Raw genomic sequence first — 17,054 nt, forward strand, 5'->3', positions numbered from 1 at the left:
AGGTCTGTATCAAACGTTGCGTGTCGGTAGAGAATCAAACAAAACTCAGATTTAGTTCGTACTATGTGCTATTGTCCAGCAAAACTGGCGTAAACGAAGTAACACCAGAGCTAAGGCGTACATAAAAAGTATAATTGGGAGTGAGCAACATGTGTGACAGCCGTGGGTAAACTGGTAGAGCGTTATATCGTCGCACCAAAGGTAGTATTCGCTTCGGCGGTAGATTTACTGAAATTGGAACGATACAGAGAAGATTAGCATGACCCGCGCGGAAGGACGAGACGAAAAATCGCGGCTGGCACGGCAGCTCAGCGTGTTCGGTCAGAGGGTTAGAAGCCTCCTGCAATAAAGTAAGTTAATGTATCAATAATGAAGTTGAACAAGCGTCAAGTTCACAACAATGTCCTCGTGGCAGTCTGCTTTCGCTTTGTTTCTCTGAAAGTAGTGAATCTGTAGAACACACCCGTAGTTTCACAGAATATACAATCAGAACAGAAAAATAAACAACTGCTCACACGTGCGGAAGTAATAGTAATAATACTAATACTAATAATAATAATAATAATAATGAAAAAACTTATAGCACTGATAATAAACAAAATAATAAGATTAATAACAACTGGAACGGGCGTTTGAAAATTCCGTGAAAAGTCCGAGAGATGGCACCACCGGCGCGTATAGAGGTCATGTTTAGTTAGTAGCATCTTTGAAAAGAACGCACACCAAGTTTCCGCCCTATTGGTCTATTTCTTTGTGTTTGGCATTCGTGTCAATCAAGGAAGTCGAGTGATACTCAAAAAATTGACGAAAAATAATTTCGTGTGGTGATTAAACATTACTTTATGAAAGGCAAAACGCCTCCGGAGACTAAAGAGAAGCTTGAAAAACATTGCGGTGAATCTGCACCTTCGAATAGAACAGTTTATAAGTGGTTTCAAAGTTTTCGGAGTGGCAATATGGGCACAAGTGACGCTGAACGTTCTGGACGCCCTGTGCAGGTTATGACTCCAGAAATCACTGATAAAATCCATGATATGGTGATGGATGACTGAAGAGTTAAGATGGGTGAGATTGCTAGTGCTGTGGGAATGTTGAATGAATGGGTACATAATATTTTGCATAAACATTTGCACGTGAGAAAGATATCCGCAAGATGGGTTCCGCTACTGCTCACGCTTGACCAAAAACGGAATCGTGTGAAGTGTTGCAGGATGGTTTGCAGCTGTTCAGGAAGAATCTGCAGGACTTTAAGCATCGTTTTGTCGCTGTGTATGAAACTTGGATACATTACTATACTCCTGAGACCAAACAACAATCTAAACAATGGATTACCAAGGGAGAATCTGCACCAAAAAAGGCAAAGACCATTCCTGCGGCTGGAAAGGTTATGGCGACTGTCTTTTGAGATTCGCAAGGGATAATGCTCCTCGACTATCTGAAAAAGGGTAAAACTATTACACGCGCACATTATTCATCGTTATTGGACCGCTTGGAAACCGAACGCAAGAAAAACGCCAGCGATCCTTTTCCATCACAGCAATGCACCAGCACACACCTCAGCAGTTGTGGTCGCAAAATTAATGGAAATAGGATTCCATTTCGTTTCACATCCCCCCTGTTCTATAGACTTGGCTCCCTCGGACTACTATCTGTTCCCCAATTTGAAGAAATGGCTGGCGGGACAAAGATTTTATTAAAACGAAGAGGTGATTGCAGCAACTAATAGCTATTTTTCAGACTTGGACAATTACTATTATTCGGAAGGGATCAACAAATTAAAACAGCGTTGGACGAAATGTATAAGTCCAAAAGGAGACTATGCCTAGAAATAAAAAAAAGTTTTACCCCAAACACGTAAATAGTTTCTATTTTTACACGAAATTTTCAAACAGCCGTCGTACATAACGTCGACTATAGTCCATTCCCTTGGTCACAAACGGATTCTGCGCCATCTGGTGTGAGCTCGCCGACATCTAATATTTCCTATTCTGTGACGTTCGACGCATTCCATTGATCAATTATGTCCTGCAGGAACGCCACACACACTGTTTCATCTTCATTTATTTCCACTGTTGTACGTACGCGACAGTCGCTATGCAACATTACGAGTGGTGTCTGTTCTGTCGTATATGTCCGGCAGAATGCTACACCGTACTATACAAACGTAAGCGATAGGTTTGCTACTTTCAACTGGTGAAGCGAAAGCAGACTGCCAAAGAACATTCCTACAGCAAGTTTTGTTCAGTAAAAAGAGCACTAACTGACATAAGAAAAAAAATGTATAAGTTAATATTAACTATATGTAGTACCGGTATGTCAAAACAAAAAACAAAGAGTGTTGCAGTTTGATGACTTGAGCTTAGGGATTTGTTTCTTAGATGAGTATACAATTCTGCAAGAAAAAAATGGGGTTAAGAAATTTTACAGCCCTGAATAAAGAGTATGTCGGTTGTCATATGTAAGGAGACAAATGAAAATTAACTTTTGTAGGGAAAGTGTTATATAATGTGGAAGTTTAACAGTAACAAATTCTTCTGTATGGATTTTTTCTTAAACTCCGAAAAGTCCTTTTATACGTTAGGAAACTGTTCTCCCTTATAACAATTTTGTGAGTAAACAGTTAAAAAAATTGCTATAGTGAATTTTGAACCTTTTTTTTTGTAACCATATGTCTCTATTTAAATTACTAACAACGATACATTTTTAAACATTTCTTTCTGTTAAGCTATTGTATTCCTATAGTTGCTTAACGTTGCTATAGTTTTTATACGTTTTCGTTTGTATATTCTTTTCTTTTCAATTTTTCTCTTATCGTTGTTACCCGAACGCTTTTCCATGGCCATTTGTCGAGGTTTTTGTGGATAAACCAGAACCCGGGACCCTCTCCACGACAGTATCACGGTCTACCAACTCACCCACATAACCCAAACTAAGGCCAGTTTCACACTATCAAATTTCTTTGTCAAAGATTTGATCAAATATGAGCTCAAATATTCGTCAAATATATTTGACAAAGATCTTTGACGTGGCGCTAAAAAGTGGTATTACACTGTCATCATATTTTTCGTCAAAATTGGCTGACAACAACCTCTCATTATTAACCACAGCAGTTGCATGTGCCACAATTGCTCTGTGTGCACATGCGGAAGAGAAGCGGGGGGAAAAAAAGGAAACGTACCTGGGTGAAGCCCTGGGTTTCACGACGAGACGATAAAAGCATTCAACAAAACTTGTTACGTGAGCTCATAGTGGTGGACGTCAGGTCGCACATTTGTTACTTAAGAACGGATAAGCAACATTTCTGTATGTGCTGAGTGAAGTGTATCCTCATATCATAGAGCACAATACTCACTTAAGAACTGTTATATCTGCAGAAGACAGACTCACTGTAACACTCCTATTCCTTGCCACAGGAGAGAGTTAGGTCAGGTCTCCAATCTTCTTAATCTATTTTTGTATTCAGGGTGCCTCACGTTGCAAAGCGGCTCATCAGCTACATACATCTCTATTAATTTTGTAGTTGTCGGTACACACCAATTGCGTTTTACTGGCGATGTTTGTAAAAACACTACAGATCACAGAACGCTGCAGCGATTCTAGCGCTCCACGTGGTAACATGTCACATTTGCAGTGAACAGAAGACAATCGACTTCTTTGATCAAACTTACAGCGAGGCCCTATATTTGATCATATATTTGATGACGTTTGACAAAGTTACCTATTACACCATCAAATTTCTTTGACAATGATAGTGGACAAAGAAATTTTAGAGTGTAATACCGGCTTTGTTCTCCAGAAGTTCTGCCTTACGATAGCACATAGTATGAACTAAATCGGAGTTTTGGTTGATACTCTATCGACACACAACGTTGGTATCGATCTGAGTGTCTGACATCTGAAGGTCTGTGCGTGTGACTAGTCGAATTGGGCCGCGAGGCGACGGAGCAGGGAACAGCGCCCTCTTAAGTGACGTCACGCAAGTGCTGGTTCTAGTTCGTAGATGTTGGCGGTTGAGTGTGGAGGGGGAATCGTGACACCGAGCGCAGCTGCCGTAAAGGCCTGCTGCGGGAGGGAAGAGACGGCTGGCCATGGCAGATGTGCCAGCACAAAGGACATGCGTGTGTGCACGTGCTTGTGCGTGAGCGAGAGGGAGGGGGAACAGGAACTGCGGGCGTGTTGCCGAGACGCGCGTGCTTGGCGCGTCGGGAAGAGAAACCGCTTCCACACACACACACACACACACACACACGTTAACTACAGAGTATTTCCTGCTGTACGCACAATTCGATGACTCCGAAAGTGCGCTCCTGTGCGTGGGTTGGTGACGGGTGTTACCTCTAAGTGCCCTTTCCTTTGAAAGGCACATTTACACGGAAAACAGAAATTCCACAATATAGCCCAACAACGTTCCTGGTACACTGAATGCAGTCGCAATTCGGCAAGATGGCTGGCCAATGTTGCCCAGAAATGTGCGCTGCAATAAATTTCGAGGCCACATGCATGTACAAGAGCCCTCGTATTGCCGGGAAATAGAGGGTGACAATTTTTGAACTATATAAATAAAAATGTTCCCACTTCGGAGTGGTTCGCGTTACGAACGCGGTTGGCCGCAGAGCACGATGGGAATTAGTATGCGCTGTATGGTTCAGCGACGAACCCCATTTTCATTTAGGTGGGTTCATCAATAAGCGAAACTGGCGCATTTGGGGGACTGAAAATCCGCATTTCGCGATCGAGAAGTCTCTTCATCCTTAAAAGGTGGCTGTGTGGTGTGCAATATCCAGTCACAGAATAATCGGTGCGATATGCTTCGATGGCACGGTGACTACCGAACGGTACGTGAAAGTTTTGTAAGATGATTTCAACCCCAATATGCACAGAGATCCTGATTTCGACAAGAGTTGGTTCGTACAAGACGCAGCTCGACCCTATCGAAACAGGAGAATGTTTGATGTCCTGGAGGAGCACTTAATGGGGACCGCTTTCTGTCTCTGAGGTACCATATTCTCCGATTCTGAACACATGCGAGACCTTTTTGTGGGGCTATATTAAAGACAAGGTGTACAGCAATAACCCCAAAACCAGTGCTCAGGTGAAAACAGCCATTCAGGAGGTCAAAGACAGCGTCGATGTTCTGACACTTCAGAGGGTCATGCAGAATTTCGCTATTCGTCTGCGCCACATCACCGCAAATGATGGCAGGCACATCGAACATGTCGTAACCTAAATCCGAATATTTGTAGAGGCGTTTTCACCCTGAATAAAGTGTGTGTGCATGCTGTACTTTGTAACCAATTTACGTCTTTTTCATATAATTCAATAATTTTCACCTGTATATGAAATCGAGCTACTGGATGGTAGCTCAGCTCCCATGCATTTCCATCCCACAAGGAGTTTTTAGGAACACAAAAATAAATCTGGCCTTGTGGATGCGTTCTTTTTAGGATTCCATGTCCCAATCTATATAAACAGAAGCTTCATAGGATCACTTTGTTTCTGTCTGTCTTTTCAACTGTTAAGAAACCTTTTTTCTGAGGAATGGATAGATTCGTCGAGTTGAAATTTATGTTATGGCTGTTTAAAACCTTGTAGCTTCTAAGACAAAGCAATCAAAAGCTACAGCCATTTATGTCACATATTTTGATACTGGGAAACTCACCCATTAAAATATATAGCAACGGTAGGTAATGAAAACCTCGTCATTCCATTTTCTTAAATTTTACAGGAGAAGCAAACACGATTTCTTAAAAAATAATATAAAGTGAGGCCTTACCGCAGTGGTAACACCGGATCCCGTCAGATCACCGCAGTTAAGCGCTGTCGGGCTGGGCTGGCACTTGGATGGGTGACCATCCGGTCTGCCGAGCGCTCTCGGCAAGCGGGGTGCACTCAACCCTTGTGCGGCAAACTGAGGAGCTACTCGATTGAGAAGCAGCGGCTCCGGTCTCGGAAACTGACATACTGTCAGGAGAGCGGTGTGCTGACAACATGCCCCACCATATCCGCATACAGTGACTCCTGTGGACTGAGGATGACACGGTGGCCGGTCGGTACCTTTGGGTCTTCATGGCCTGTGCTTGAGGAGAGCATAAAGTGACATAGAAATTTGCTACACGTGTAACTATATGGCAGAAGCCTAGTTACTATCAGAGAAATCCATGCACTTTCAAATCTCTTTTTGATAATGAAGTTGTTGGTTTTTGTGTCAGGAGATTTACATTGCCTGCCATCGATAGGGTACTTTCTGTTGACGAAGAACTATGAAATATGGTAAAAGGCAAGGTTTCAGAGCAAAACTAAAGGAAAAAATCCGAAAACTGTTAATTTGTAACTAAACCACACGAAAAAAATTTTTTTTGCCACTTGGTATCTGGTTGTCTTTCTGTTCGTCCGTCTGTCAACATCCTTTATCTCAGGAACGAGTAGACGTATGAAGTTGAAATTTATTTCTCATACTAAGGTCTATAGTCTCCTGCTGAAGTAATAAATGTAAGCTTCTAAGTCTGTGCCAGTCAAAAGATACGGCTATTTATGTCACGTATTTTGATACTCGCAAACACTCTCACCAACACGGAAAAATCGGAGAATTGTGGACTTGTAGTTATATCACGTGAAAAAATATTTCTTTTTTAATTTGTTATCAGACTTCAAAGTTAAATTTAAAACATTCTCGAAAGTCTTGGAAGACCTGTAACCGAGAGATAATTAAGTTTGTACGCAACGCTCAGAGTGCAAGTCCTATTCGTACCTAGCCATTTTTTTTTTTTAACTGAGCTAACTGCTTTTTCAAAACTGATGTTCACCCACATCTACATCTACATGGATACTCTGCAAATCACATTTAAGTACCTGGCCGAGGTTCCATCGAACTACCTTCACAATTCTCTATTATTCCAATCTCGTATAGCGCGGAAAGAATGAACGGCTGTATCTTTCCGTACGAGTTCTGATTTCCCTTATTTTGTCTTGACGATCTTTCCTCCCTATGTAGGTCGGTGTTAAAAAAAATATTTTCGCATTCGGAGGAGAAAGTTGTTGATTAGAATTTCGTGAGAAGATTCCGTCACAATGAAAAACGCCTTTCTTTTAATGATTTCCAAGCCAAATCCTGTATCATTTCTGTGACACTCTCTCCCATATTTCGCGAACATACAAAACGTGATGCCCTTCTCTGAACTTTTTCCATGTACTCCGTCAGTCCTATCTGGTAAGGATCCCACACCGCGCAGCAGTATTCTAAAAGAGGACGGACAAGCGTAGTGTAGGCAGTCTCCTTAGTAGGTCTGTTACATTTTCTAAGTGTCCTGCCAATAAAACGCAGTCTTTGGTTAGCCTTCGCCACAACATTTTCTGTGTGTTCGTAATTGTAATACCTAGGTATTTAGCTGAATTTATGGCTTTTAGATTAGACTGATTTATGGTGTAACCGAAGTTAAACGAATTCCTTTTAGCACTCATGTGGATGACCTCACACTTTTTGTTATCTGGGGTCAACTGCCACTTTTCGCACCATTCAGATATATTTTCTAAATCGTTTTGCAGTTTGTTTTGGTCTTATGATGACTTCATTAATCGATAAACGATAGCGTCATCTGCAAAGAATCGAAGACGGCCACTCATAATGTCTCCAAAATCGTTAATATAGATAAGGAACAGCAAAGGGCCTATAACACTACCTTGGGGAACGCCAGATATCACTTCTGTTTTAGTCGATGACTTTCCGTCAATTACTTCGAACTGTGACCTCTCTGACAGGAAATCACAAATCCAGTCACATAACTGAGACGATATTCCATAAGCACGCAACTTCACTACGAGCCGCTTCTGTGGTACAGTGTCAAAAGCCTTCTGGAAATCCAGAAATACGGAAACAATCTGAAATCCCTTCTCAATAGCACTCAACACTCCATGTGAATAAAGAGCTAGTTGTGTTTCACAGGAAGGTTGTTTTCTAAACCCATGTTGACTGTGTGTCAATTGACCCTTTCCTTCGAGGTAATTCATAATGTTCGAACACAATATATGTTCCAGAATCCTGCTGCATATCGACGTTAACGATATCGAGCTGTAATTCAGTGGATTACTCCTGCTACCTTTCTTGAATATTGGTGTGACCTGCGCAACTTTCCAGTATTTCGGTACGGAGCTTTCGTCGAGTGAACGGTTGTGTATGATTGTTAAGTATGGAGCTAATGCATCAGCATACTCCGAAAGGAACCTAATTGGTATACAGTCTGGACCAGAAGGCTTGCTTTTATTAAGTGATTTAAATTGCTTCACTAGTCCCAAGACATCTACTTCTAAGTTACTGATGTTGGCAGCTGTTCTCGATTCGAATTCTGGAATATTTACTTCGTCTTCTTTTGTGAAGGCATTGCGGAAGGCTGTGTTTAGTAACTCAGCTTTGGCAGCACTGTCTTCGATAGTGTCTCCATTGCTATCGCGCAAAGAAGGCATTGATTGTTTCCTGACGCTAACATACTTCACATAGTACCAGAGTCTCTTTGCATTTTCTTCCCTGTTTCGAGACAAAGTTTCGTTGTGCAAACTGTTATAGGCATCTCGCATTGAAGCCCGCGCTAAATTTCGATCTTCTGTAAAAAGTCGCCAATCTTGAGGATTTTACGTCGCTTTAAATTTGGCATGTTTGTTTCGTTGTTTCTACACTCCTGGAAATTGAAATAAGAACACCGTGAATTCATTGTCTCAGGAAGGGGAAACTTTATTGACACATTCCTGGGGGTCAGATACATCACATGATCACACTGACAGAACCACAGGCACATAGACACAGGCAACAGAGCATGCACTATGTCGGCACTAGTACAGTGTATATCCACCTTTCGCAGCAATCCAGGCTGCTATTCTCCCATGGAGACGATCGTAGAGATGCTGGATGTAGTCCTGTGGAACGGCTTGCCATGCCATTTCCATCTGGCGCCTCAGTTGGACCAGCGTTCGTGCTGGACGTGCAGACCGCGTGAGATGACGCTTCATCCAGTCCCAAACATGCTCAATGGGGGACAGATCCGGAGATCTTGCTGGCCAGGGTAGTTGACTTACACCTTCTAGAGCACGTTGGGTGGCACGGGATACATGCGGACGTGCATTGTCCTGTTGGAACAGCAAGTTCCCTTGCCGGTCTAGGAATGGTAGAACGATGGGTTCGATGACGGTTTGCATGTACCGTGCACTATTCAGTGACCCCTCGACGATCAACAGAGGTGTACGGCCAGTGTAGGAGATCGCTCCCCACACCATGATACCGGGTGTTGGCCCTGTGTGCCTCGGTCGTATGCAGTCCTGATTGTGGCGCTCACCTGCACGGCGCCAAACACGCATACGACCATCATTGGCACCAAGGCAGAAGCGACTCTCATCGCTGAAGATGACACGTCTCCATTCGTCCCTCCATTCACGCCTGTCGCGACACCACTGGAGGCGGGCTGCACGATGTTAGGACGTGAGCGGAAGACGGCCTAACGGAGTGCGGGACCGTAGTCCAGCTTCATGGAGACGGTTGCGAATGGTCCTCGCCGATACCCCAGGAGCAACAGTGTCCCTAATTTGCTGGGAAGTGGCGGTGCGGTCCCCTACGGCACTGCGTAGGATCCTACGGTCTTGGCGTGCATCCGTGCGTCGCTGCGGTCCGGTCCCAGGTCGACGGGCACGTGCACCTTCCGCCGACCACTGGCGACAACATCGATGTACTGTGGAGACCTCACGCCCCACGTGTTGAGCAATTCGGCGGTACGTCCACCCGGCCTCCCGCATGCCCACTATACGCCCTCGCTCAAAGTCCGTCAACTGCACATACGGTTCACGTCCACGCTGTCGCGGTATGCTACTAGTGTTAAAGACTGCGATGGAGCTCCGTATGCCACGGCAAACTGGCTGACACTGACGGCGGCTGTGCACAAATGCTGCGCAGCTAGCGCCATTCGACGGCCAACACCGCGGTTCCTGGTGTGTCCGCTGTGCCGTGCGTGTGATCATTGCTTGTACAGCCCTCTCGCAGTGTCCGGAGCAAGTATGGTGGGTCTGACACACCGGTGTCAATGTGTTCTTTTTTCCATTTCCAGGAGTGTATTTATCGTCCATGATTCACTTCCATACATGGCTACACTCCATACAAATACTCTCAGAAATGACTTCCTGACAATTAAATCTATACTCGATGTTAACAAATTTCTCTTCTTCAGAAACTCTTTCCTTGCCATTGCCAGTCTATATTTTATATCCTCTCTGCTTCGACCATCATCAGTTATTTTGCTCCCCAAATAGTAAAACTCCTTTACTACTTTAAGTGTCTCATTTCCTAATATAATTGCCTCAGCAGCACCCGACTAAATTTGACTACATCCCATTATCCTCGTTTTGCTTTTGTTGATGTTCATCTTATATCCTCGTTTCAAGACAGTATCCATTCCGTTCAACTACTCTTCCAAGTCCTTTGCTTTACGATGTCATCCGCGAACCTCAAAGTTTTTATTTCTTCTCCACGGATTTTAATTCCTACTCCGAATTTTTCTTTTGTTTCCTTTACTGCTTGGTCAATTAACAGACTGAATAACATCAGGGAGAGGCTACAACCCTGTCTCACTCCCTTCCCAACCACTGCTTCTCTTTCATACCCCTCGATTCTTATAACTGCCATCTGGTTTCTGTTCAAATTGTAAATAGCCTTTCGCTCCCTGTATTTTACCCCTGCCACCTTTAGAATTTGAATGAGAGTATTGCAGTCAACAATGTCAAAAGCTTTCTCTGAGTCTACAAATGCTAGAAACGTAGGTTTGCCTTTCCTTAATCTAGCTTCTAAGATAAGTCGTAGGGGCAGTATTGCCTCACGTGTTCCAACATTTCTACGGAATCCAAACTGATCCTCCCCGAGGTCGGCGTCTACCAGTTTTTCCATTCGTCTGTAAAGAATTCGCGTTAGTATTTTGCAGCCGTGACTTATTAAACTGATAGTTCGGTAATTTTCACATCTGTCAACACCTGCTTTATTTGGGATTGGAATTATTATATTCTTCTTGATGTCTCAGACTTCAACTATGTCATTACATACGATAATTCTAAGTACTGCTGTCTTCTACTATTAATTACTCATTCAAAACTCAAATATATGCGGATGCGGGTAAAGTACTTTCGAATGCGGTGCGGATTGCACTTTTCTTATCCGCGCAGATCTCTAACTATATCGCTTTCTGTTTAACGAAGAGAAGATTTGCGTTTAACGTACATCTCAAAATGTTATGTTTTTCTTTCATTCCAGGGTAAAGACTTTGACGCTGCTTCCGCTAAAAAAGCCGTCTGCATGCGGCTCTGCTGTCGAATGTTAACGTTGAGCGTGGCGAGTTCAGCGCGCACGTTGCTGAACTCTCAGAAATCTATGCCGTTTGTCCTTGTGCATACGGTACGGGATTACCAACGTGTTACATGCGATCGAAACGCGCTCCAGTGCCAGTTGGCTGTATGAGATTTTCGAATTTCGAAAAAAGAAAAAAAAATCTTAAAACAGAATAAATGCAAAAGTGACGCATTTCCATATTTCTTCTAACACTGATAGTACTACAGAAATTGTTATAAATAAAAACGTAAAAATATTAAACATCTACACATTCGTAAAAATATGAAACATAGCAATTCGCCGTTACATCTTTTTATAAATATGTTGTATCCTTCTGTCCTTTTTCTGGGCGTAAACATCGATGACACGAGATATGAAATCCTGCCGGTTGGTTGAAGATTTCACAAGTTTGACATTCTGTCATCTGTCAATGTGTTGCGAAAGTAATCGTTTTAATGAACTCATGCTTCTTTTCCAAGGCGCAGTCGTTGCTGGAGTTGCAAGAACCAACGACAGTGATTTCACAGATTTAGAGGACATGTTTTTTAATCCAGTGTTTATAACGGATTTAAGGAGGTCTTGAGGATCTAGACGTTTATCCTCAGCGCTGTAAATAAACAGCCGGCCGCTGTGGTGAGCGGTTCTAGGCGCTTCAGTCCAGAACCGTGTTGCTGCTACGGTCGCAGGTTCGAATCCTGCCTCGGGCATGGATGTGTGTGATGTCCTTAGGTTAGTTAGGTTTAAGTAGTCCTAAGTTCTAGGGGACTGATGACCTCAGATGTTAAGTTCCATAGTGCTTAGAGCCATTTGAGCTATTTTGTAAACAAACATAACTTTCAGTTTTTCATTGTCGATAAAGGATATATTTTAACCAGTTTTCCAACTTCACGTGTAGGAAAATTGTTAGGCCTAATATAACCTGAGAACTTTCGCTCATTTACAAGTTCCGTAAAATCTGTTCCGTGCAACTCCTGGAATCTAATTTTGATGTTTACCACTGCTATTTCAATTATTTCGAATACTAGGCTTCTCAGTTTCTGAATACTTACTTCTGTTTCGCTAAAATTAATTTCACACATACCTGCTGAATTTATAAGGCCCTCAGATTGAACTATTCATTTAAGAATACTTTCCTCACATCTTTCAACAGCCATGATGCAGTTTTCAATTTCGAGCTTACACTGTCCTTATGCCCATAGCTTTATTTTGCAAGGTGTCAGCTTGCATGCTGGAAAATCGAATTGTACAGCTGCAGTAGAAAAAGAAGAATTTGGTCATTCAGTGTCTTATTTATCCTAGTTGCTTGATGTAAAGAATTATCATACCACCCTTCATTGTTTATCACATCACTAAATGCTGCTCTCAGGCCCGTATAGTGAACAATAATGGTTTGTATAGCGTGTGAATGAAAATTCCGCCTTGTTTCACCAAGAGCTGGTAGTTTCAATCCCCTTTCCTTCAAAAGTTCACTTCTTTTACTGGAATGGCTAAAATGCATGAAATCCTGATAAATTTGTCACAAACGTGTGATGTCTAGGTTAGCAGGCTTGTCTCAGTAAATTTTATTTCATGGTTCAAATGGCTCTGAGCACTATGGGACTTAACATCTGAGGTCATCAGTCCCCTGGAACTTAAAACTACTTAAACCTAACTAACCAAAGGACATCACACACATCCATAGCCGAGGCAGGATTCGAACCTGCGACCATAGCGGTCGCGCGGGTCCAGACTGAAGCATCTAGAACCTCTGGGCCACTCCGGCCCGCTTTATTTCATGATCACCGTCTTCAAAAACATATTCAGTTTTTAGATCCACCAAGAAAATCAGTGAATGTTTAATACCGGCGAAAGACGCACGGCACTGTTTTACAGCCCCTACAATGTATAAAATTTAGTGTAGTTGTGAGAAGGTTTTTTTTGGAACAACGAAAAGAATGTTAATACCCGCCTAACCGAAGACGAAAAGCACTGTCGTGTGGGGCACACCGACAAATCACCTGTAGCGGAACATGTTTTAAAGACGGTAATCATGTAAAATTTGCCAACGGTCTTGCTGCAGTGGTAACTGCGGTTCCCGTCATATCACCGCAGTTAAGCGCTGTCGGGCTGGGCTAGCACTCGGATGGGTGACCATCCGGTCTGCCGAGCGCTGTTGGCAAGCGGGGTGCACTCAGCCCTTGTGAGGCAAACTGAGGAGCTACTCGATCGATAAGTAGCGGCTCCGGTCTCGGAATCTGACGTACTGTCGGGAGAGCGGTGTGCTCACCACATGACCCTCCATATCCGCATCCAGTGACGCCTATGGACTGAGGACACGGCGGTTGGTCGGTACCGTGAGGCCTTCATTGCCTGTTCGGGATGGTGAAGCATGTAAAATTTAGTGAACAAGCGTGCTAGCTAAGACATCACATTATTATGCACGTATGTACACAGAAGCCATAGAGATTTGTAAACACCACAATAATTGTAATACAAAAGAAGAAGGCTTACAGTTGGATAAGACATGCCGATCGACTATATACCACCAATGTGTCTGTCGATTACCTTTGATCGAGAGTAATGAAGTTAATTTTACTGTCGACAGCACGTGTCGAATGGTGGCGCCCTCTATGCGCTCCATGTAAACGGGACCTAGTCCTTGGCTCACCTTGAAAGATGTTGCTGGCAGTTTGCAACGAAATGTCAGGAGGAAGAATCCCTGCTGTTCGACCACGGCCTCTTCCTCCAGAAGTTTTAATTTAAATTCCGTGTTTGTAAATCTGCTTGAAAGTTTGCCAGAGTAGTGAGTAAATAATTCTGCAGCCGACAGAAAATAAAGTAAATTATGATCGCTTCCGGATGTAAAATATTTAGCAATACGGTTCCAGTTCCGAGCAGATATCCGCCCCCCTCCTCCCCCTCTCCAGCCCACATCCTGCAGTATGCCGATGACACCGCATTCCTTGCCCTAGCTCCTATCCTTCAACAGTCCCAACGCCTTCTCCAGAATGACCTTGACCTTTTTGCCACATGGGGTAACGAGCAGTTCCTGACAATCAATCCTTCCGAGACCCAGATCATAGGTCGTACCACTCGCTCCTTGATTTTCCCCTTACCATCTGCAGCTGTCCTGTCCACCTCTCCCCCACCCTCACCTTCGTCAGAGTCACTTTGACCGTCACCTCACCTCGATCCCTCATCTCCGCTCTATCCAATCCAAAACCCACAACTGCCTCCGTCTCTGTAATATCCTCTCTGGCTGGACATGGGGGTTGAACCCCTCTACCGTACTCCACACCCTAAATCCTTAATCCGTCCCATTCTCTGTTACGCCAGTCCTGCCTGGATATCCACCTTCCCCAAATTCTGTAAGTCCTTCCAGATCTTCGAGAGCCATGCACTCCGCCTCACCTTCCATAAACGCCTCCCGTCCCTCACGCGGGTCTTCTATGACCTGATTCCTTACCCCCATCTTCTCCTTTTCCTCGAACATATCCGACTCTTGTGCACCTCTCACTGCCCTGATCCCCCTCATCCCCTGGTTGCTCCTCTCCTCTCCAACACCTGCCCACTGCTGCGCCTTCACCATTGTGTCCCCTATGCTCTCCACCTCTACACCCTGCATCTCATTTCCAAAGGTGGCTTCCGTCAACTCCTCCTCCTGGATTATGTCCTCTCTCTTTCTCTCCATGTATCACTCCAATCAACTCTGATCATCACCTCCCTCTCTGTCCCTGTGTCCTTTGTGTGGGATCCCTCTCCCCTCTATCCATCCTGTTTTTTCCCCACCTACTCTCTCTTTGACCCCTGAGTACTTTTTCTTTCCCCTCCATTGCCTCTCCCACTCCTTCTCGTGTCCACCCTGCCCCCTCCCTTTTCTGTGTCCCCTCCCTCCATCGGCTTCCCGCTTGCTTGCTTTTCATCTTCTCCCCCCTTTTGACTCCCTCATCTGTCCGGAACCTCCACCCCCCCCCCCCTCGCATTCGGAAGTACGACGGTTCAATCCCGTCTCCAGCCATCCTGATTTATGTTTTCCGTGATTTCCCTAAATCGTTTCAGGCAAATGCCGGGATGGTTCCTTTGAAAGGGCACGGCCGACTTCCTTCCCCATCCTTCCCTAACCCGAGTCTCGCGGTTCTAGGCGCGCAGTCCGGAACCGTGCGACTGCTACGGTCGCAGGTTCGAATCCTGCCTCGGGCATGGATGTGTGTGATGTCCTTAGGTTTAAGTAGTTCTAAGTTCTAGGGGACTAATGACCACAGCAGTTGAGTCTCATAGTGCTCAGAGCCATTTGAACCAACCCTAACCCGAGGTTGCACTCCGTCTCTAATGACGCCGTTGTCGACGGGACGTTGAACACTAACCTGCTCCTCCTCCCCCCCCCCCCTCATTTGCCTTCATAACAACAGAAACCAGACTGTCACTGTGTTTTTTAAATTGTGCCTGTCTATTTACTATGTGTTTCAAGCAGCATCACCGACCCTTTGTTTTTATATTTTCTTCGCAACTTTTCGCCATGTTCCAGTTTTAAACAGTCACCGTTTTATCGCCTATTTTTATTGTTATGATATATCCTAATTGTATTTTCAAGTTTCCTATAGGCTCCAGAGCGGCATATTACGCTGCTGCCAGCCCGCCCCCCCCCCTCCCCCCCTCTGGGGGGTGGGGGTGGGGTGGGAATCGAAATCCAATAAAGGAAAAAAAAGTTCCTGTTCGAGCACGTCCAGACCACTACATCAGTAAGAGCCCTCGGCTCTTCTACTTCCCGGACAAGTTGTGGGACTCGGACAGGGTGACTAGATGACCTTTATTCGACCTTTGGAGCGCGCTGATTTCGCTGGGCACACTTTACAGGTCAGCGGCCACGCATCTGGGCGCAACAATAAAAAGGGTACAGACAGGGAGTAAGGGTCACATCAGACGGAACACACAAAACGCGCATTTGTACGACGGAACTTTTATTATGTTCGTACGCGGCGAATATCAAAGATTCATTTTACTACCCATCTTCACCTCTCTATACTGCAAAAGCCCCGTTTGTGTGCGTGAGGGAGGGTACTTTAGTGTACCAGTGTCGCTCCCCCCCCCCCCCTCTTCCCCCTCTTAAACCATTCGGAAATCGTTCGGTGGAAGAATGAGTGTTGATTAGCCTCCGTGTGAACGCTATCTACACTCCTGGAAATTGAAATAAGAACACCGTGAATTCATTGTCCCACGAAGGGGAAACTTTATTGACACATTCCTGGGGTCAGATACATCACATGATCACACTGACAGAACCACAGGCACATAGACACAGGCAACAGAGCATGCACAATGTCGGCACTAGTACAGTCTATATCCACCTTTCGCAGCAATGCAGGTTGCTATTCTCCCATGGAGACGATCGTAGAGATGCTGGATGTAGTCCTGTGAAACGGCTTGCCATGCCATTTCCACCTGGCGCCTCAGTTGGACCAGCGTTCGTGCTGGACGTGCAGACCGCGTGAGACGATGCTTCATCCAGTCCCAAACATGCTCAATGGGGGACAGATCCGGAGATCTTGCTGGCCAGGGTAGTTGACTTACACCTTCTAGAGCACGTTGGGTGGCACGGGATACATGCGGACGTGCATTGTCCTGTTGGAACAGCAAGTTCCCTTGCCGGTCTAGGAATGGTAGAACGATGGGTTCGATGACGGTTTGGATGTACCGTGCGCTATTCAGTGTCCCCTCGACGATCACC

General features: G+C 44.6%; 1 non-coding gene across 1 annotated transcript; it reads left to right on the top strand.

Moving 5' to 3' along the window:
* Window positions 1-206: 206 nt before the first annotated feature.
* LOC126295521 (U6 spliceosomal RNA) lies at window positions 207-311 on the top strand. Its single transcript, XR_007552503.1, has one exon. It is a non-coding gene; the product is annotated as a U6 spliceosomal RNA (small nuclear RNA).
* Window positions 312-17,054: the final 16,743 nt, after the last annotated feature.

The sequence above is a fragment of the Schistocerca gregaria genome, chromosome 11, assembly GCF_023897955.1.
Source record: "Schistocerca gregaria isolate iqSchGreg1 chromosome 11, iqSchGreg1.2, whole genome shotgun sequence".
NCBI lineage: Eukaryota > Metazoa > Arthropoda > Insecta > Orthoptera > Acrididae > Schistocerca > Schistocerca gregaria.